Source organism: Lepidochelys kempii, chromosome 12 (genome assembly GCF_965140285.1).
Source record: "Lepidochelys kempii isolate rLepKem1 chromosome 12, rLepKem1.hap1, whole genome shotgun sequence".
Lineage (NCBI taxonomy): Eukaryota > Metazoa > Chordata > Testudines > Cheloniidae > Lepidochelys > Lepidochelys kempii.
The window spans coordinates 29,930,444-29,953,451 of record NC_136391.1 but is presented as its reverse complement, the minus strand read 5'-3'; positions in this window follow the sequence as shown (position 1 = coordinate 29,953,451).

The window sequence follows — 23,008 nt, the reverse complement described above, 5'->3', positions numbered from 1 at the left end:
ATGATGACTGGCAGTAGCCACTGAGGCAAGGTGGATTTAGAGGGTTGAGGGTTCCCCTGGGAGGGGTGACCCAGAGAATGTGGGGGCACTGACAGAGGGCAGGACTCCAAGGTAAAGGGGCACTGGGGTCTGGGAGAGACATGGGGGCCAACGGCAGGCAAGGCCCTGTCCAGTAGGGGGCACTTTGTCTGCTGGAGAACTAATTCCCAGGACAACCAGCAGGAGGTGCTGCACCAGTGAGTTGTCACCTCGCTACAGTCCTCCAGACATGTTTCCAGTTGAGTTGTGGAGGGGAGTGAGGCCAAATCATGATTTCACTTTCCCTCCTTTATAGGTTTTTCCAGCTTGATGGAAAGATCTTATACTATGATGTGAGTCAAGCAGTCTCCATTGCTTATGTGGTGTCTCTGAGAGGTTTCCATTTTATACAGTTCATGGGGTAGTCCTTGTGAATGTTTATTCCCCTTAGTGGGCCATCATCAGTGCCTGGCTGCTCCATTGTTGTAACTGAAAGGCCGATTGTGGGTTTCCAATCTTGCAACATATTTCAGGAATACATGCATAGCAAAACTTCATAACGCCACATACCGTGATAGCACATACAATCCAACTGGATATTAATGTTCAACAGATCAGGACCTTTAAAATGATACCTCATAAGGCATATGTTTTATACAAAGTATCATAATTGTATCACCATTGTGAATATGGGGGCGCTAGGGTGCGGCTCAGTACTAAGGTAATGAGAGAAAAATGTGTTTAAAGAATTTTTTCATTGTTTGCCCAAATGTCACCCTTTTGGACAAATGTGGATTATGTATGTTTACCAACTACAAAGTAGTAAAGGGGAATTGCATAGGCTGGTATTCTATTCTTTGTGTGCATAAGTTGTGCATCTCTAGTGATCTTTAGTGCATGTCATACAGTTCTAATTCTACTACAGCCCATGGAAAACATGGGCTTGACTCCTCTCCCTCTCCTATTGATGCCAGTAGAGCTACATCATGTGGCTTCTGTTCATGTGAGTGGAGAATCATTCATGTTGTGAAGCAAACAACTTCAATTACTTGCTTTCCTCTAGCTAACAGATACTTCATCTGAAATTGTGTCAAGGTACAAGGGGGAAAAATAAGAGGCTTCAGTGGCGTGAATAAACAATGCAGTGTGAGATTTAACCATCTGCAGGATGAGTGAATTTCTCATCTTCTAGACAGCTGTGGTTCCTAAGGAGTTATGGTCTGCTATATTAATGTGACTGACTGTCATGTAGTAGTCTCCTGTGTTGACCTCATAATTACACATACACAAGATTGGGACAATATTCTGATCTACTGGACCTTGGTTGGCAGACACTGAGATTGTGAGCATTTCTGTATTTCCAAACTACATGAAAAGTCGTCATGATCTGAAATGACTAATAAGGTCTTTTTGGGACACCATGGAGACTTTTAGTCTTCATTATTGCCTTAAATTAAAATAACACAAATTTACTTGTGTTTAAAGCCCTTGATGGGATGACCTAAACAAGGGAGGATGGAAGCTCTAACTACTTGCATCCATGGCTGCAGATTAAAAAGGCTTCTGACCTAAAAGCTTCACACCCATTGTCCTAATTGATGAGTCTGTATGTAGTGACTACCCTGTCTAGCGTGCACTAGATTTATATTGCCATCTTGCCCCACATTATGTACCTGACATGTATGAGTCCTGACTGTAATGGTATATCCACAGCTGTCTGTCCTTTTGCAAAAATCACCAGATGTAAGATCAAAATGCTGAGAGGAATATGGCCAATAGTAGTCTGAACTGTCATTTTCCACCAACCTAAAGTGGATTATCTTTGTGTTAGTGTCGTGTCTCATACCTATAAATCAAACAGTATCAAAAACTGAAATACTTAAATGAAGCATTTGTTTTGCTGCAAAGGTGTTGCTGAAGGTAAACCCAGAGGCAGAAATGATTACTAGAACTCATGCTTGCTGTATGCATGTCCCCTTCTAAAATGACAAAGGATACACATTATAATCCTAATCTGTTTGTTTTTTATCTTCCTGTTGTTTGATATCTGAGATTTAGGCATCAGTTATAAACTGCTAAATGCAAGATAAATGTTGTCTTTGAAGAACCTTGCATTTCTACCTTCCTGGATGGGTGGAGCTCAGACACAGATGAGGCAGAATTTGTAGCCTTATAAAATTCCTTCTGAAGTCCAGAGATGTCTTTCTGCTGAATTCCGTGGGAGTTGGACTGGCCTGTAGGGCTTCAAGAAAGTACTGTAACTTTCTTTCTAATCTATGGATTGCTACTGAAAACGAACTGGGGAAAATGCCATCCTCTTTTTTTTTTTTTTTCTCAGTTGGTGGAAGAGTGTTGTGACTGTCTATATAAAAAAAAAAAAGTTTTGTAATAAAAATGAGAACCACTGAAATCAAGCAATTAGAAACTGTATCAAGTCTGGACCAGTTTTCATATAGGATTAGGTTCTTTGAGGGGACAATCTTCATAGCTCTCAAATATTAAACTGGTTGTTTTATCATATAAAAGTTAGATATGGAAGACTGACTGTCATTTAATCTCTTCCCCCTCAGAGTGCTGGATTACTTTATACAGTACATCTGGTAGTATCCACAACAATTTTTCTTTGACTATTCCACACTAGTCAGTCTCCTCCTTGAGTACACAGATATCCCTCTGTAATTAAATATAGATCCAAATAGTCAAAAAGCAAGAGCATTTATTCTGTGGTAATGCAAACTATAAATAGGTTTGGAGGGGGAAAAAAACACTGGAAAGCTTCTTAGTGATCTGTTCATTCTACTGTTTCATCAAATAAAGCTCGTAGAAATTAAGGAAAGGATCAAAAGCACTAGGCACTTAAGTAATGAGAAAAAGGAAACATACAGCTCATTCTCCTGTAAAATGTTTTAAATTCATTTCTCGTTCCCATGCACAAGAGGAAGATCACTGCTCAAGTTTAATCCAATAACTATTCTACAAAACTCCTTGTGTTTATTGCAAGCCTTGATGCCTTAAACTTTGATTCTACTTATAAGGCTCCTACTCTCTGATACGGTGTTCATCTCTTCTGTGTGTGTGTGTGTCTTGACCTTTTGGAGCTGCTCCCCTCCTTTCTCACACTCCCATTCTCTCCCCTCTTTAATCTTTCCATACATATTAACTCTGCAGGATTTTTGCTCTAACCTTAATTTTCCTGCATCCTGAAGCTTCATAGCTAAAAGGTTGCTGCTAATCCTTTTTCTATTTCTCCTTCGATAGAGTGTATTTTGTTCATCCATTTTCATCTCCTGAAATACTCTGAGTAAATGTCTATGTATACAGAGTTGTGTATGCTCCATAAGACACTGCTTTCATAAGCCATTTTTAATACATTTGAGAGTCACAATAGGGGTCAAATGTAGAAAAGTGTCTATATGTTGGGTGGGGGGGAATTCTATTCAAACTGTATTCATGATACATCATTAAAGCTGTACAGTACTGAGAAGTCTATCCATAATGATTGGGTGTGGATGAAATGACTCCTGTTCACAGGGATGGCAAGGCAAAGGAGGTCTTTGTACCTGCTCTCTTGACTCAAAATCGGGGAGCAAGCTACTGATCAATGTTTGGTGACAAACCAGATCGTCAATGATTTGTATTACGTAAGACTGGATTCTTTACATCTGTTGGCACAAACCTGGAGGGAGGGTCAGGGAAAAGGACTTTAAACCACACTTCTGCTTCACAATCCTTGTGCCAGCCAGCATCATCCTGGTCCCCAGAGCAGGCAATTTTTGGTAAGCAGCTCTCTCTTACTGTTTATCCCCAGGTACAAGGGAGGTTGCAGGTGAGGTTTTTGGGACACGTAAACAATCCTTGGGGAAGAACCCTAGAAGCATCGAAACTGCAGGAGGAGAGTTGAGCTGGAGTTTGTTGGAAAACTGCTTTATAAATAAGTTAGTTAGTTTTGACCTTATTCAGGCTGGAGGGCTGTGTTGTGGAGTAGACTGGGACAGTCAGTTTCTCTAAACCAGAGGCTTTATAATTTCTCTTGTAATCCAACACAGTTTTGCAGGAACTGTGTTTTTTTTTTTTTTTAAAGGCTTCTAACTGATAACCCAGGGAAGTGTAACTGACCCTAAAGTATCCTTTATACTTCTGGAATTCCAGAAAAGAGACGCCATGTTGTCCAAGAGGACTGGAAGTAATTAACAGGAAATTTCTGAAATACTCTAGACATACACCTGTTTATGTCCTAGAGATAAAGAAACCCCAAGTAAAGTTGTAAATCCCCGATGAAGGCCTTAAATATAAAATATTAAATAAACAGAAATTTTTTTGCTTAAACTTCTGTCCGCAGGCAGAGAGGCAACCTGCTCTGGAGGAATGAGCATATACCTCTGTCAAGAAATCCTGGATGCAATCCTGACCCCATTGAAGTCAAAGGCAAAATTTCCCTTAACTTCAGTGGAGTCAGGCTTTCACCCCCTGAGTTTTAATCTTGATGCCTTGGCCAAAGGCAAATCCTACTTTAATCTGATTTTTAGTTTCCCCAGCTGTTAAATGGGGATTTCAATACTTCTGGGGCTGGTGGAAGACATTCTTAATGTTTACAGAGTGCTATGCAGAAAAGATGCTAATAATTATGGCTTTCTCTTCATTAGAAAGCACTTTACCAACTGGGATTTGACTGCAAAGGGGAGAGGTATTGGGACACTATTTACTACACATTCAGAAATGATTTCCCTACTGAAATGTATTCACATCTAGACTGGAGCACGAGCAGCAGGGAGTCAGCATGTGTGCTGTGCACCGCACAACAGACAGAGAGGGACCTTCTACTCAAGCATTTTAAGTGTCCATGTGAGGAGTATGTGGGGCTTTTCATCACCTGGTGCATTGAGGACACTGAAACTGATGCCTGTTTTCCTACTCTAGAAAGACTAACAAATTGAGTCAAAACTACTGGGATTTGAACTCTTCTAAGCTTTCTCCTCTGCTTTTCACTTCAGCATGTGCTTGCAAAACATCAGGTTAACATGCAACAAATGTCAGAAGGAATTATGGGGTGGGAGAGGTGTTTTTTTTTTTTTCCAATAAATCAGCAAACTTCTTAATTTCCAAAAGGTTTTGTCAGGGAAAATATAAACAATTACTTAAAAACTGCCCAGCAACTCCTACCAGACTAGGGGTATGCCACCACCTCACATGCAATAAAAGTAACACACAGCACGTGAAAAGAATCTGGGACATGATTTAGATGACACACATCTTCATAAGAATGTGTACAAGGAACCCACCCCACAAGCTTGTCCTTGCCTAGTTCGGAAGGACATAATCATACACTTGAGTAGCACAAAGATGGCTTCACTCAAATCTCTAAAAGGGTGGTATGATGGCTGAGATCTAGATTCTATCCCAACTTGTTCACAATACTCAGCATATTTAGGCAATATAGAGGGCTCTCCATGCTTCTTGGACTAGTAAAAATGGCAAATATCTTCTGCAGGGGAAAAAAGCATGTAAAACAAAATGTTTTGTTTTTTATCAACTTATTTTTGGGTTTCTCTTCCCCCCCCCCTTGTCTCCACAGAAAATGGAAAAATTAAAAGGGGGGGAACCCCAGAAAATTCAAACATTTACAGTATTTCAGTTAAAATCTGAAGGGTGGAATTTATTTTTTTGTAGGGTTTTTTGGAACCACAATATGGTGTTTCTATTCAAAAGGGTTTTGGTGAAAACTTTCTTACCAGCTCAAAAGGCTACAGCCTTATGTGTGTATTAGCAGCCATACTTATGTTCTGGATTTGATCTCGCAACTTTTTCCTCAGACACTGAAAACAGTTTGAATGTTTCTCCTTAGTGACAATATCAGAGGTTTTCCTGCCCCTCCCCTTTTTTTTTTAAATGAGCTACTCTGATTTTGAATAAAGCTGCCATTTCTCTCCTCAGGCAGAATAAAAATATCTTGTACTCTTTCTCTGGTATTTCAATATCTTTTTATATAATTTGGGGGGGGGGGGACAACTAATGATGATTTCTGGTCGTTCTAAGCAGTGCACAGCCAAACCTACGTTACCCTCTCCTCATGTAACCTGGTACAATGTGATCTATTCTGCTAAGATTGTAAAATTTCCCCCTCTGAGGGTTTCATTTTTAGAAGCTGTTGCTGATAACAGGTGGCAAAATACTTGCATTATCCCAAAGTCATTAGTTACCCCGTGAACCTGCTGACACAAATTAAGCCTGGGTGCTCACTGCTGCTAGATGTTGCAAGTCTGTGGAGTAAACTTTGCAGGAAAAAATTGTTTTCACCTGGAATGTACCAAATCTGTTGCCAGTGGCTTTTTTTTTGCATACATGCATCTTCGTGCCTGATTTTTTTTCCAAACCTGTTTGCATAGTTTCACATCCAACTGTGGGCAATTTAATGCCTAACCTGCCAATCATGCATTTGTATGGGAAAATGATTGAGTGGGCCTTCTACTGGCCATTTGTACACCCACACCTGCCGTCCGCATCCACTCCTTATGCATTCAACTGTGAACCGAATCATCAACTCTCTTAAAAGATCAGGCCTTTAATCTCCTTGTAACTCTGCTGTATGTGAGGTTTTCATAATGAATCTTAATTGCTGTTGTGTTTTCATAGGGTAGTCAGTTTATAGAAATGAAATCTATGCACGTTAACAGGTACAGTAGTAATTGGTGTCTCTTACAGGGTCTACTCCATTTTGGGAGTAGTCATTCTGCACTTCATTCTACATGTAAGGTCCTAGTCAAAGATATTGGGTCAGATCCTGACTTCCCCACAGTGACTCTGAACCACGCACACTCAACCCCCATATGGCAGGTAGTATAAAGGAGGGGGAGTGTAGCCTACGTGTTTCAATACCCTGGTGATCACTGGCTTATGGAACAGTCCTTAAGGGGTCTTGGTTGCTGGTGCAAGATGAAGCAGCTGTTAGGCTTGTTTAATATAAAGCAACTAGATAGTCCCAATCTAGGGTGGGTAAAAGTTAAACTTGGTGCCACCTTTACCCCATTGTGAAGATTTAAGCTGCACCCAGTGTAGCACATATCCAGCGTGAGATCTAAGCCTGAGTTCTCTGGCTTGTATAAATGGTCTCTGTTTGATATTGTACATAAGCATTTGGGCTAATTAAATGGGTGAGGCAGGGATGGCAGGGATAGCAGTTGGGAGAAGCCACCACAGTTAAGAATGGCAACATGAGCACTCCAAGGGGTTGGCAGGTATATAAAAACTTGAACAACTTTTAGTATAAATTATATAGTGGCATGTTAATTGTTTTTTAAAACAACCATGTGGAATATTGCAGGAAGGCACTTTAACACCTGAGGATATTGCTATATGGCTGGGGAGAGAATGTAAGTGCAGGTTCTATCCAGCAGTCATGACTGGGATCACTTTAAAAATCTTACTGTGCCATCCAGACCCTCAGGGCCTAACACAACAGTCCTACAAAGAGGATATTTCCATAGCTAGCCCACTGACAATTATTTTAATTTGTTTAAATTGGTATAGCCCTGTGGACAGCTTACTTAAAAGCTCCACACTATTATGTGTTCATTCCCTAAAGGTGCTTTTTACTTTAGGCGCACTTTATGAGTTGAATTAATTATTGCTCAAAAAGCACATTTTTGAATCAACCTAGTTCTAGTCAGATGAAAAGGCAGTGGGTGGAGCACTGGTGATTATCACATACAATAATTTAGAGTCCATAATGGTTTACAAATGTCAGCTCAATTAGTCACTTAAGGAAACCATGCCCATTGTCCTGAAATTCACCGAACTGAGTCTTTAAAGGCTATTAATTGTAATGGCATATAGTGTACTTTAACATTATTAGAGGCTCACAAGAACTTGAAATCTCCTCATATGATCTTGTGGAATATTCAGCACAGTAACTTCTGAAAAAAGATATATTGGTCCTACTTAAATATTGAGATAATTGAACATCAGGAAATATGAGTCTAATCTAAAATCCATGCCAAGTCAATTGGAAAGACTCCCATTGACTTCAGTGGACTTTGAACCAAGCCCTCAGAGGAGAAAATTAAGCACCCACATTCATGATAAAAAAACATCTTCACAGTGAAACTGGAGGGAAAAATGGGCTGAACCTGTTGCATTCCCTTCTGTGGTCACAGAGCTTTGCCAAGAGTAGATCCAGTGCCTAAGGTTCTTGGGTACTGGAGTACCCCTCAGAGATGTGCAGTTAATGTACACTTGTGACCAAGCCGCAGAGATGCATGATTTACAAGTAGGCTGGGAAAAAAGGGGCATAACTGTGGATCTACCAAATGGTCCTTCCCATAGGGACAACTAATGTAGGTGGTACAAAGGATGCTTCAGCCTTAACTATAGAGATAGGACCACAGAGGAGTGCTACTGCCACTATGCGTCCTGGCTGGTTACCTGGACTTTGTGCCAGTGAAAGAAGCTGGAGCAGAATGAATGCTCAGGAAACATCCAGATAATCTATTAGCCACAAACACCACTTATCCAGCAGTTACTCATTAGCTAGCTATCATTTTTTATCCAAATCTAGTCTTTCATGCCAAGTTTCTATAAAAGAAAAAAAAAAGACTTACAACCCTAAACAAGCAAGGGCACCCAACATTTTATATATTGGAGTGGACATCAATAGATGCAACCTAATAAGGTAGTCATCTCATTGTGGATAATATAGCCACACTAATGCTGTGGTTCCATTATTTATGGGGAGAGTCCAGCGCACTTCCCATTCTGATGATGATGCTCATTTCCTAGTATGTACCATTACAAAGCCATAGCTTTGGATATGAACACAGGTTTATAGGAGTTTGGGGTGGTGTAGGAACAGCATGGAACTATTGACAAGCAGTATTACCAACTCCAGGAGACTTGCAATAACTCACTGATATTTAATATTGGTGTTTCAGGACAGACATCTGGAATCAAGAAACTGGGGAGGGGAGGAATCTCAATGGTCCCTTTTTAAAAAAAACAAACAAAAGAGAACTACATAAAGTGAGTTGCACACAAATGGTTTGAATCAGATAAAGAAACCAAAAGTGTTCATTTAAAAACAAAACAAAACAAAAAACCCAACAATTAATTTCATGCTAGTGTCATGATCTTTGGTGGCCCGATGCATTATTTTTGAATGTTTGGGTCTGGCAAGGTGTTACCCTAGCACTGGCGTGTTGTGCATACTAGCACTGGGGGCTTATTTTAGATTTACATTTAGGATTAAAACAACTTAATATGTAGATTTTTTTTCCCCCCGAGGGCTCAATCCTACTGTCTGGGTGTGGGAAGGCTTGTGCTCTGACATTCAGAGCAAAGTTGGTGGAAATAGAACCCCTGGGAGGGCGACCCAAGCCAAGCAGGTTGAAGGGCAGGGGCCGCACTAAAGGCAGTTCACCTCGTCATTGCTCAACTCACAACCTCTAACTGCCCATTCCCCCACACATGCTTTCTGTTACAGAAACAAACCAGAGACCAGCTGAGTCTGTCACCATTTTGCATATGTGATTGACTATGGAAAACCATGATCTGCTGGACCATGATCAGCAAGATAATATTGTCCAGTCCACACAAGAGATCCACTTCCTGGACACTACAGTGCTAATAGACAATGGTCACATAAACACCACCCTATACCGGAAACCTACTGACCGCTATTCCTACCTACATGCCTCCAGCTTTCACCCTGACCACACCACATGATCCATTGTCTGCAGTCAAGCTCTGCGATACAACCGCATTTGCTCCAACCCCTCAGACAGAGACAAACACCTACAAGATCTGTATCAAGCATTCTTACAACTACAATACCCACCTGCGGAAGTGAAGAAACAGATTGATAGAGCCAGAAGAGTTCCCAGTAGTCACCTACTACAGGACAGGCCTAACAAAGAAAATAACAGAAAGCCACTAGCCGTCACCTTCAGTCCCCAACTAAAACCCCTCCAACACATTATTAAGGATCTACAACCTATCCTGAAGGATGACCCAACACTCTCACAAATCTTGGGAGACAGGCCAGTCCTTGCCTACAGACAGCCCCCCAACCTGAAGCAAATACTCACCAGCAACCACATACCACACAACAGAACCACTAACCCAGGGACCTATCCTTGCAACAAAGCCCGTTGCCAACTGTGCCCACATATCTATTCGGGGACACCATCACAGGGCCTAATAACATCAGCCACACTATCAGAGGCCCGTTCACCTGCACATCCACCAATGTGATTTATGCCATCATGTGCCAGCAATGCCCCTCTGCCATTTACATTGGTCAAACTGGACAGTCTCTACGTAAAAGAATAAATGGACACAAATCAGACGTCAAGAATTATAACATTCAAAAACCAGTCGGAGAACACTTCAATCTCTCTGGTCACACGATTACGGACATGAAAGTTGTGATATTACAACAAAAAAACTTCAAAACCAGACTCCAGCGAGAGACTGTTGAATTGGAATTCATTTGCAAATTGGATACGATTAACTTAGGTTACCTTGCATAATGACTTAGCCACTCCCAGTCTCTATTCAAGCCTATTTCCCCTTGTTTTTTCCTACCCTCCCCCCCCCCCCCCGACATTCTTGTGAAACCCTGGATTTGTGCTGGAAATGGCCCACCTTGATTATCATACACATTGTAAGGAGAGTGATCACTTCAGATAAGCTATTACCAGCAGGAGAGTGGGGTGGGGAGAGAGAAAACCTTTTGTAGTGGTAAACACCCATTTTTTCATGCTTTGTGTGTATCAAAGATCTTCTATACTTTCCACAGTATGCAACCGGTGAAGTGAGCTGTAGCTCACGAAAGCTTATGCTCAAATAAATTGGTTAGTCTCTAAGGTGCCACAAGTCCTCCTTTTCTTTTTGCGAATACAGACTAACACGGCTGTTACTCTGAAAGATAATACTGGTCAGTCAGCAAATCCAGTTGATGCTATGATGGAGAATCAAAGTAATAAAGAAGTTCTTAATCTTACCTGTGAAGATAATCTGAAATGAGGTAAGACAAGAATTGGGTGTTGGCATGTTAGGTCACTTTGGAGCACAGGTAGACTGACACAAGTTATGAGAGAAATGAAAACCTTTGGCCTACATATACTTGTACCCAGAGAGAGAGAGAGTGCACTGGAGGATGCAAATTATCACTGGAAGTTGTGATTTTTATATTCTGAAAGAGAGGATGACAAACACTGGAAGATGTAGGCTTTTTACTGAGCAAGGATGTTGCTAAAACCCTGAAGTAATGGGAACCTCTCAACTCAGAATATTGACTGCTCACTTTGTGATGAGCCATGCAAAAGTGACTGTTTAAAAAAAATAGTGTTTTTCATTTCAATTGTAATGGTCTTCAAGTGCAGGCTTCTATCTAGCACTCTGGACTGAGCTTCTAGGGAGTCTCGCTATATGGACTACAACAATAATGGCTACAGAGCTCTTTGACACCATACCCAGCATACATGGAGTCAGGTGTGGGGAGAGAATGAACTAGAAACTCCTGCTGAAGCCAATAGGGAGGTCCTTGCATGAGTCAATATGCAGTTTGCGGGGTCAGCAATGAGCATAGGCTGCTTGGCCCCCTCAGTGGGAGGGGATAGCCTGATCCCAAGGCTAGTTTTAGTTTGTTTGAGCTTTGAGTTTGGGACCTGAGAGAGAGGCAGAACAGCTCGGGAGTCCGCTTTAACTTCCCCCTCCCCCATCACAAAGGGAGTCTTTGAACTGCCGTGGGAACTAGCACATGGGTCCACCGTTCCAGTCCTGTAGAGACCAGTGTCCAGAGTGGAAGACATCCAACCTGGTGCTAGCTACTGAGAGGCAGCTAAGACGTCTTCAGGATTCTAGTCCAGGGCCTGAGGGGTTAAGGCACTGCAAGAGGATGACTTTTTAAGCCGGCCAGTGTTCACAGCATAGCAGCACTGATCTCTGAACTAATCCTCAGCATACCATCTGCTTGGGAAGAATTGTGAGAGATGGGAAATGAGATTTGTTTTGTTAATGTGTTAAGTCGTTATTAATTAAACCAAACCCTCTCTTTTCCCAGATCCTATTCTTGTTCCCAATAATGTCCTTGATTGTTATATTTTTGGGGGTGGTGGTCTCTTTTTTTTTTTAACCCTTGGATATGTGTTGATGTACTGTGTTGTTTTTTGTTCTTATACTCACAAGCAGGGATGGCATTATTCACTTCCCCAAGAGTCAGCACCCCCAGCATCTCAGGCATAGTGAGGACTCACCTTGTGTGGAGGGACCAGCCATCACACAAAAAAAACCTCTAAAACCAAAATAAACAACTACCTAGGATGCAATCCATATGAGGAGAGGGAAGAAGTCACTTCAAATTGCAAGAACTACAAAGGAGAATTGAGCCATACTTCAAAGGAGTGGTAACACCCTGTGAATTGGCTGATGTTGGAATGGACCACTCTACTGATCATAGCAGCCAAAGCCAAACCCAGAATTCCCCTCTTTCCTTCACTTCTGTATTTATAATGCACTCTTTAAAAGAGAGGGGGAAATATTTGCTAGTCATATTGCAAGGACACATCAAATCAATGGAAATAGTGGAAGAAAACCTGGGGAAAAGGATAAATCAAAGAAACAATAACAGAAGGGTCTTGCATAGTATTCAACGATTTAGGAATTTACCACCAGGTGCACTTTTTTAATGCAAATATACTTTTAGTCTGTAGTTTGCAAACCGTTACTTGTGGTGGTATTTCTGCTGCTGATTGTGTATAATTGAAAACAGTATCTGCCAAACATCTGTGCAGCAGCATTGCAGTGATTGTCTTCAGGTACTCCTGGGATATCTCTAATGAACACACATGTAAAATCTCCCCCTGTCCCCCAACAGTAAACACTGCTAAAATTTCATTCTGAACAGGAGAAAAATATTAGGATTTGGAGAACGTGGTTATGTTGTAGGGATTTTTTTGATTTTTTTTTTTTTTGAGAAGTAGAGTTGGTCAATTACTGGAAAAATATATTAACTTCTCTTAAGACTTGAGTTTAATTCAAATGTATGCAAGCCCACTAGCATATTTGATATCAGAAAAGTTTGGAATTAACCTGGTTGCAGACATTTTTCTGAAAAGTAGTGACATGGATTTGACTGCAGATAAATATAAGCTGAATAAATGCATTGAGTTGCAGTTACATATTTGGGTAAAATACTTATAGTCAACCTCCTAGATATTTGGGTGACCAATTCTGAAATTCAAATACTGACTCCTGAACACCCACTCTTTTTTCTTTACATTCACAAAAAGAATTGATGCCCAAAGAGTCTGAATAAAAAATTCAAAAGTGGCACTTTGTGGGTTTTTCTTGTTTTTGTGTTTAAAAACACTAAAATTGGCTGTACTCTGGAGTTCACCTTGGTTTTGTAAGGTTAATATTATTGAAAGAATGCATCTATTCTATGACTGACTTGTGCAGTGTCAGGCTAAAGGACACATTAGAAAAAGAATCCAGGCAATCAATTGATCACACAAGGAACATCAGAGCAGTAGTGGTCAACCTGCGGCCCGCAGGCTGTATGCAACCCATCAGGGTAATCCACTGGTAGGCCAGAAGACAGTTTCTTTACATTGACCGTCTGCAGGCACAGCCGCCTGCAGCTCCCATTGGCCGCGGTTCACCATTCAGTGCCAATGGGAGCTGTGGGAAGAAGTGAGGGCTACAGGGATGAGCTCATGCAGTCCTCCCACACTGATAGGGAACAGCAGAATGCATGGAGGCATTCAGTGGCAGAGTCCAGGAAAGCATTAAGTGAGCGCAGTGAGAAGAGGCAGGATGCAATGCTGAGGCTAATGGGGGAGAAAATGGACGTGCTCAGGCATCTGGTGGAGCTACAGGAAAGCCAATAAGAACACAGACCACTGCTGCATCCACTAAACAACTGCCTGCCTTCTTCCTCAAGTTCCATATCCCCCTCACCCAGACGCCCAAGAACGTGGGGGGAGAGGAGGCTCCGAGCACCAAGCCATTTGGAAGGCTGTTATTCAAACAGTTTGCTTATTGTAGCCACACTATAAATCAAATTTGGCCTTGTCTTCCCCTCCTCCTCTACCCCACCAGGTCTACTTGTCACACTGTAGCCTGGGCAGTCATGAAACTTTGCTGTGCTCTTCTAATCTCCCTGGTGTCTGGCTGTTCAAAATTGGCAGCCAGGCGATCTGCCTCAACCTCCCACCCCACCATAAACATCTCCCCCTTACTCTCACAGATATTATGGAGCACACAGCAAGCAGTAATAACAATGGGAATATTGGTTGTGCTGAGGTCTAACCTAGTCAGCAAACAGCAACAGCGAGCTTTTAAAAATCCAAAGGCACATTCTACCACCATTCTGCACTTGCTCAGCCTATAGTTGAACTGCTCTTTACTACTGTCCAGGCTGCCTGTATATGGCTTCATGAGCCATAGGAGCAAGGGGTAGGCTGGGTCTCCAAGGACAACTATTGGCATTTCAACACCCCCCACAGTAATTTTCCGGTTTGGGAAGTAAGTCCCTTCTTGCAGCTGCTCGAACAGCCCGGAGTTCCTAAAGATGCAAGCGTCCTGCACCTTTCCCAGCCATCCCACGTTGATGTTGGTGAAACGTCCCTTGTGATCCACCAGTGCTTGCAGCACCATTGAGAAGTACCTTTTGCAGTTATGCACTGGTTGGTAAGGTGGTCCAGTGCCAAGATAAGGATATGTGTTCTGTCTATCGCCCCACCACAGTTAGGGAAACCAATTGCAGCAAAGCCATCCACTATGACCTGCACATTTCCCAGAGTCACTACCCTTGATAGCAGAATGTCAGTGATTGCATTGGCTACTTGAATCACAGCAGTCTCCGCAGTAGATTTGCCCACTCCAAATTGATTCCCGACTGACCGGTAGCAGTCAGGCATTGCAATAGCCCCATGGAAGCTTGCCACTCGCTTCTTAACTGTGAGGGCAGCTCTTATCTTGGTATTCCCGCACTTCAGGGCAGGGGAAAGCAACTCACAGAGTTCCAGGAAAGTGGCCTTACACATGCAAAAGTTTCGCAGCCACTGTGAATCATCCCATACCCGCAAGACTATATGGTCCCACTAGTCTGTGCTTGTTTGCCGGGCCCAGAATCGGCATTCCACTGTATCAACCAGCCCCACTGCCTCCATGATGTCCCAGTTGCCTCATCCCATGCTTTCAGGAACGTCTGTGTCCATGTCCTCCTCACAATCGTCCTAGTGCTGCCATGTCTTAGCCAGGTTCTGCACATACTGCAGTATAATGCGCAAGGTGTTTACAATGCTCGCAACAGCAGCAGTGAGCTCAGCAGGCTCCATGCTTGCCATGCTACGGTGACTGCATGGGTAACCCAGGAAAAAAGGCGTGAAATGGTTGTCTGCAGTTGCTTTCACAGAGGGAGGGAGGGGAGACTGACAACATGCACCCAAAACCACCCGTGAAAATGTTTTTGCCCCATTAGGCATTGGTAGCTTAACCCAGAATTCCAGTGGGCAGTGGAGACTGCAGGAACTGTGGGATAGTTCCTCCATGGGTCGATGCTAGCCATGGTAGTGAGGATGCACTCTGCCGACTTAATGTGCTTAGTGGGGACATACACAATTCACTGTATACAATCGATTTCTAAACATCAACTTCCATATAATTGACCTAATTTTGTAGTGTAGATATCGTTGCCCTAACTACAACGACATATGCCCTACCTCTCTCATGGAGGTGGAGTTATTATGTTGGTGTAGTAGGGCACTTACATCTGCAGGAGCAAGGCTGTAGTATGTGCACTGACATAATTAGGTTAGCGTAAGCTGCCTCAGGCCGACCTAACTCTGTAGTGCAGACCAAGCCTTAAACTTATAAATGTTACTGATGCAAAATGGCATCACTTTCATCCATATAGCACTTACTTTCCACAGGTGTAAATGATTGCATATTCTTCCACACTGTGGAGAATCAGAGAGGTTACCAGTTGATGAGTGCTCCAATTTGTTAACACCAAAAGAATGCTAAATACCTAGTCCACCTTGTTGTAACACTGAGGTCCATTTTTAAAAGGTAGCCTTTCAATTTAACTTGATGTGCAAATATTTTCACTCTTCAAAAGGCATGCTGAATTTTGTACCAGAGGGGAGGATATTGTGGCAACTGGACCGAAGACTTCAAAGGTAATGCATTAGCTTCAAAACTAGTGGCCAATTCCATCTGGCTGTAGTACTCAGATTCCCTTTTTTGTGGAGTAAGAGTCAAATGTTTTTTGTGCTTGTTGAAGATCACTAATTTTGTAGGAAGTGCTCTGTAGTTTTCAATTTGCTGTGTCATTATTCATAAACTTCCCTTTTTAATGCCAGAACATAGCTTTTGATCTGACTATTAAACATAGTTTTTTTTTATTTTGTTTGTTACAAGCCTCTTTGAGTCTGCTTGAGATGAGTCAAATCTGGAAGAGGTATGGTTACAACTGTTATAAACAAATCTATTGTAAACTATCCAGTTTTACCAGACTGCCACATTACCTTGCATTTCTGCTGTGAAATCCGCATATGAAGTGACTGAGAATTTCCCAAGTGAAATCTAGAATAAATCTAGATTTGGCAAAATCTCAACACTCTGTCAGACAGGCATATTTAGGCCGATATATAGATTATGTAGCAATGTATAACTGGATTAAATGGAAGAACCTCAGCTCTGCACTGTAGCTGTAGCTTTTTAGACAAGAAGCCCCTACAATATCATTTGGATCTTCCCCCTCTCTGGTCAACTGAGCCATTTTGTCAATATACAGCTCCACTCAACCATCATAGTCAGTTAGTTGGCTTGTTTCACTTTGGTGTTTTCTGCATCAGAGTAACTTTTGTTGTCTTCAATTTATCCATTCAATGGCACTTTTTTTGTAGTTATGACTTCAGTGAAAGATTAAATCTTATTTTATTGTTGTATAGCACATACAAATCCCTTGCTTTGACCACTCCTCTCCTGAACCATTGCTTCATTCATAATCACTATGTTCAATTTCACAATGAGCTGAACTGTTTACAGTGTTTTATAACCACCAACAACACGGCTTGATACATAACATTTGTCACTACTCAGCTGTTCCCTTCCACCTCCCCTTGCTTTTGAAAGACATTTCTTCCATCAGAGGTGGTTTGAAACCTCCACCTACCATTGTACTGTACCAAAATAAGCATGGTTGGTTTGCTTGAGGGGGATCCTGAATAACATCAATGAATAAACCAGTCACTTTCACATTAGGTAAAAAGATGTGAGAATTTTCTTCCCTCTAATTTTCTCTTTGGATAATTATAGACACTTTGAGTGATAATGTGAACTGCTACATGGCTTCACTTTCTTTTCATAAATGAGAGAGGAAAATACGAAACATTTTGACGAAGATAGAAAGGATCTGAAGTAGAACACTTAAACTGAGTTTTAAATGAATCTATACCAGCAAGGAGAGTGCAATTGTACCAAAGTTCACTGTGCTATAACTGTGAGGAGATATGAATGTACTGATGCCAATCCAGCATACTACATACTGCTCAGTCTAATTTAATTAGGAACCCTGCATAAGATGTGAGCAGGGGACAATATATACATAGTTTGCAAGTAGGTTGTATAACAGACTTTTAATAAAGTAAAGCTAGAGATGTACAAATAACTGGCATTCTTGTTTACTGTCAGGATTTTTTTTTAAATGAAACAAATTTCATGTGGGGTCTACCCAAAACCGTTCTTAAAAAAAAAAGGGGGCAAATTGAGAAGTCGGGGTGGGTGGGGGGAGGAGAGAGATCATTTAGGATAAAACAAAAGATTTAGTTTGACCTGAAATTAAATGCTGTGGTTTGATTGTGGGCATCTTTATCTTTTGTTTTTAATAAAAGCAAAGGAAATGAAGGTCTATGTTAAGAAGTGGGGTTAGGTGCCATTCAAGGAAGAAGAAGTGGTGTTCTCTTTATACCCCATAGTCTGGTGGTTAGGGCCCTCACGTGAGGGGGAAGATCCATGTTCAAAATTCCCTACTGGGGCAGGGACTTGGACCCAGATCTCCCTCCTTCCAGTGAGTGCCTAATCATCAGGTTATTGCGTATGAGGGGGATCATCATCTCTGGGCTGCTTGGGTTCTGATGGGAGGAGATCTTAAACGATTGGACAGAGTACCCCAAAACACCATTCTGGGAAACCTTGAGGAGCTTATGGAGAACTAGGAGACATCACATCTCTGCATCATTTGGACTACCACTTTGATTCACTTATAATATATTTTATCGACTTTAACCTTTCAATAACTCTAATTTCTTTTTCCTGGTGAATAAATCTCTGGCTTTAATTTACTAAAGGAATTGACAGCATTGTTTTTGGTAAGATCCTCAGTATCTGGTGATCTGTGGAGAGTGACTGATCCTTTGGGGTTGGAAGATCCTAACATATGATGATTTTTGGTTTGAATAACCTTTCATCATAAAGTCCGGTTTGTCTGGGTGGTAAAAAAAGCATAGAGAGCTAAGGGGACTGCCTGTGACTCCATGGTGAGGGTAGCAGAGTAATCCAGGGATGCACTTCTGCTACTGGTTTGGTGAAATCTAATTGTAGAATATACCGCCAGTCTGGGGTGTCTCCTCTATTTTCTGACAGTGTGACCTGAGTTTTGCTCTCCCAGTTGCAGCCACATACCAGGCAGTATGACACAGATGTGTGTGTTTTAGAAATTACAGCCCTTTAGAGCACATTGCCCCAAGGTGAAGACAAACCATTAGTGTCATGTACTGGACACAAGAGATCTACAACCAAATTCCAGAGTTATGTCAAAGTCAAACAGTAGCATCATAAAATTATCTACGAGGCTGAACAATAGAACCCGCCTTGGTGGCAGAGGAATCTGTTTTAAAGGTAATGGCTGAAATGCCACCTATGTATATTAATGAGTATCTGCTTTTGTAGTGTGGTGGCTCACTACTGCTCTGTGCCAATGTTCGTCCACTCTCCTGCAGGCTCAGACCCTAAAGTAGGTGCTAAAAGGGTTAAGGAGTTAATTTCAGGTGGCTTTGTTCCCCCATCCCCCACCATGGGTTTTCAAGATGATCATGATTATTCTGCTTCATAGATAATATTTTAAGTGGTGCCACCCAATGAAGAGCTGGCTAAAGAAATTTAGAAAAGGAGAAGACTTGAAGGTGGAATGTCCCAAAGCAGACCATCAAATACACATAGAATCAGAGGACAACCCGATAATATAAGCATACTAAATAACAGAGTTGTGTCAATAAATATAAGCATGTTACAAGTAGCAATCAATCTTCATTACAAAAACAGAAGCAGGTTGGTCAATTTGTGCCTAACGTTCCCAGTCTATGGATTGTTTTTTGCTGAACATCGGTGAGGAAATTATTTAAAACTGAAAATTTTACTCAGTGAAATTAACCTTTTCTGGTTGAGGGTTATTCCCGAACATCACAGGGTTTTCTAATTTAATTTTTATTTTATTTTGTGAATATTTTTAACTCTAAGGATTGAGTTCTCATTGAGTATTTGATATTCAGTATACAGTAGTTACTTAGATGTGATTGGTCAGATAATTCTCATGCTACTGTTTCTGCTTACTGATTTGATGAATTTGCTCCTTCTGTGAATACTCGTGAACTTAAAATTCAATTTCCATGAAGAATCTGTCATTCATGCACTTGGGAGTCTTCTTCCTGTGAAACTAAACACCAGTAAAACTTGATTGTATGCATGTTTGATGGAAGCAAAAGCAGGAAGGGTGCAAAGGCAAACAAACCAAATTCACTGAAATATCCAGGGGTACATGTGCAGAAAATCTCTTGCAATATTTTTCCTGCTCCATGCTGAATGTAATCTTAAGAAAAGCCTGTTTTAAGCACAGCATGTCTGAATACCCTTAGTTTGTCATTTTCCTCACTTTATAAGCAAAGTGATGGTAAACTATGGGGAGGGGGCATAAGAAGAGGGAGGGAAAAGCTCTTGTAGCACACCAAGAAAAATGATGATACTTTGGCATCTTGCCTGAAATGATATGCCAATTTTGGCATTTTGCCAACAAAAGATGAGCATTACCCAGGAAAATATTGAAGTATCAGCTTTTTAATTTATCATATTGTTTTCCAGATGTATTCTTCGGGTACAAAGTGACTACTAAGCAAGCACTTGAGGACTTATAGGAGAATTACTGGTTTAATAATATACCACTAATTTGTTTGATGGTTGCAAGAAGTTGCTCTAAGACTATTCTTAGATGTTCAGAAATGATTAATACTTGATGAGAGGAAAACTCTTTTATCTCCATGAATGATGAATTGGTATTGTTAAGGAAAAGTTAGCACATGTGACTCCATTTTGGTTTGGGGCCCACCATTGTTTAAATGCCAGCACATCATACACCAGAAGGAGTGATCCTTATACTGAATCCCTGTGAAAACCCTCCTCCTTGTCTTCAGCCTGCCTTGACTCCCAGTATCTGTTTTTTGTCAGTCTCTAACTCCCTGTCTCTTGGCCTTGATGTGAGGCCTCCCATCCTGATAATAAAGGTTACTGATGCATGGCTTTAGGACCATGCTGTGTAATTAACATACTGATATAGCACGAGGGATGCACCAAGCAGGGATAGGCGGTAGATAAGACAAGGGTTTGTTTATTGGCTAAGGTTTCCGATGCACGAGGGCAACATGCTTTGCTAAAAAGTATATAACCTTTGTATAATCTGTATTCAGGGTCCTCTCCTGGCTAGCAGGGGGGCACCACACTCGAGCGTAATACACTTAGTGTCTTTTGGGAACTCTGCAGTTGTGGACTTTGTTTATGTGCCTCAGCCTAGATTTGAGCTGTGCGTGACCTATCAGGTATAATTCGCAGCATTTGTGTGCGTGTCCTACCAGGTGTAATTCGTAGCATTTGTGTGTGTGTCCTACCAGGTGTAATTCGCAGCAGTTGTGTGCGTATCCTACCAGGTGTAATTCGTAACGGTATGTTGTGATATTGTGTATTAGGCATGCTTCCTGTGGTGGGGGTGGGGAATGGGATAGCCAGCCGCACACTGATCTGAAATGAATATAACCTCCTAAAACTACAGTGCAAACCTGTGTAACATTCTGTATGGTTCTAACGTTCATTTTATTTATTCATGTGCATTTTTCACTTATGCCCTAACTTTTTTTTATAATACTGAAAGATAGTGTTTGGCATTGTTTTGAATGTATTCCCTCCTTTAAAAAGAGGTTATACACGTAATTGGAAGAAGTGCATCACACTATAATTTGGGGAATCGAACCTTGTATCTCTTGCTATAAATCTTAGACTTCTACTACTTGAGTGAAAAGACCATCATCACCTACTGTGAATTTGTAACTTATAGACACAATTCTGAATCAAGTTCTGAACTGGTATAGAGAAGCATAAATCCACTGAGTTTAGTAATGCTATCTTCCTACAACAGCAGTAAAACTGGCCCATGTTAACATTCAGGATATTAAGCGTACCAGCAAGTCACTGCCTTTCTTGTTTTCAAAACCTTACAGTGCACTTAGAAGCTATAGAAACAAGTAGTATGGTAGATTGTTAATTTAAGATGATCTAATGAGACTGTATCCACAGAAGTATGTTAAGTGACACAAAGAATCTTTGAGAAGTATGCAGCTCTGTCGTCATCTCTGGGTCTTTTGTTGTTGACATAATGCAACTAGTATGGAGAGTCATTTTCTAATTACCTGGATAAAGGGAGGTGTGAGTTGGTTAGGGGGAAGACAATGAAAAGAAGCTTTCTCTTTTTTAATTAAATTGTCACTGGCATAATATATTCTTTTAAGAATCTAGTTCTCTCAGCATTTTAGAAATAACATCAGTCTGTTCTTACTGTTGACTTGAAAAGTATCAAGGCAAAATTAAAATAACATTTATCCCCCTACCCCCAAAAAATCTGCTCAGGGAAAATTATTTTAATTAAAAAATAAAAATAATTTAAGAGTAGAACCAGAATACTTGTCTGTAAGCAAGTACCTTCAACTACCAAATCTTTCAAACATTCAGCATCTTTTGGGTTGGTTGCTTTGTTTTCTCAGATGATAACTTTGGTTGTGACAAGCCTCCATTTCACTTGGTCTTAACACTTGAACTAAAATCTTTTTCTTTTGGAGTTCCAGAATATTCAGCTACTTTGTGACGTAACACTTCTGGGATGTGCCTGATGCCAGAGACAGAAGCCCTGAAATAGTGCTAGAAAGGATGGTCCTATGATATTTCTATCTGAGTCTGGAAGTGACTATTTCAGAGATGTCATATTGTGTGACTTCTCAGCCTAATTGTATAGGTTGGAAAAGTTCAGATACTTTGAGCAATATCCCAAAATGTCTGGATACTAGAACCAAACCTGTATTCAGACTGCAGGAAGTTTTCCCATCAGTATCATACATACATAGTTGGTCCATAACGGGGAATCCTTCTTATCCTCTGTATCACTATAGTAGGACATTATAGGCTACATTTGCAAGGAGGGATGTACATGCCTAACTGCCACTTTAGGTGCTAAGTCCAATATTCAGGTGCCACCAGCATTCATAAAATCACTACTCAGCTGCTGTCTGGTGGTGCTGCAACCCCCATATACTTGCTTAAATATTTTAGTATTTAAATATTGTATAGAAATTGGAACAGCTTCAATGGGAGAGAGTGAGACCTGGTGTACACCTAAATTTTATGTCAACCTAACTATGTCAGGGGAGTGAATTTTTCACACCTTTGAGAGACATAGTTAAGCTGACCTAAGCCACAGAGTAAGCTAGCTACCACTTGTCAATGCGGTAAATTTACTGCATCAATGGGGGGGAAAAAAACCACTCTTCCATCACTGTAGCAAGAGCCTAGAATACAGCGGTATAGCTGCAGCTGCAGGACATTTAATGTGGACCTATCCGGAGAGATACACCCCAGAATATCCAATGGTAAGGGCAGTCTCCTGGGCTATGGGAGA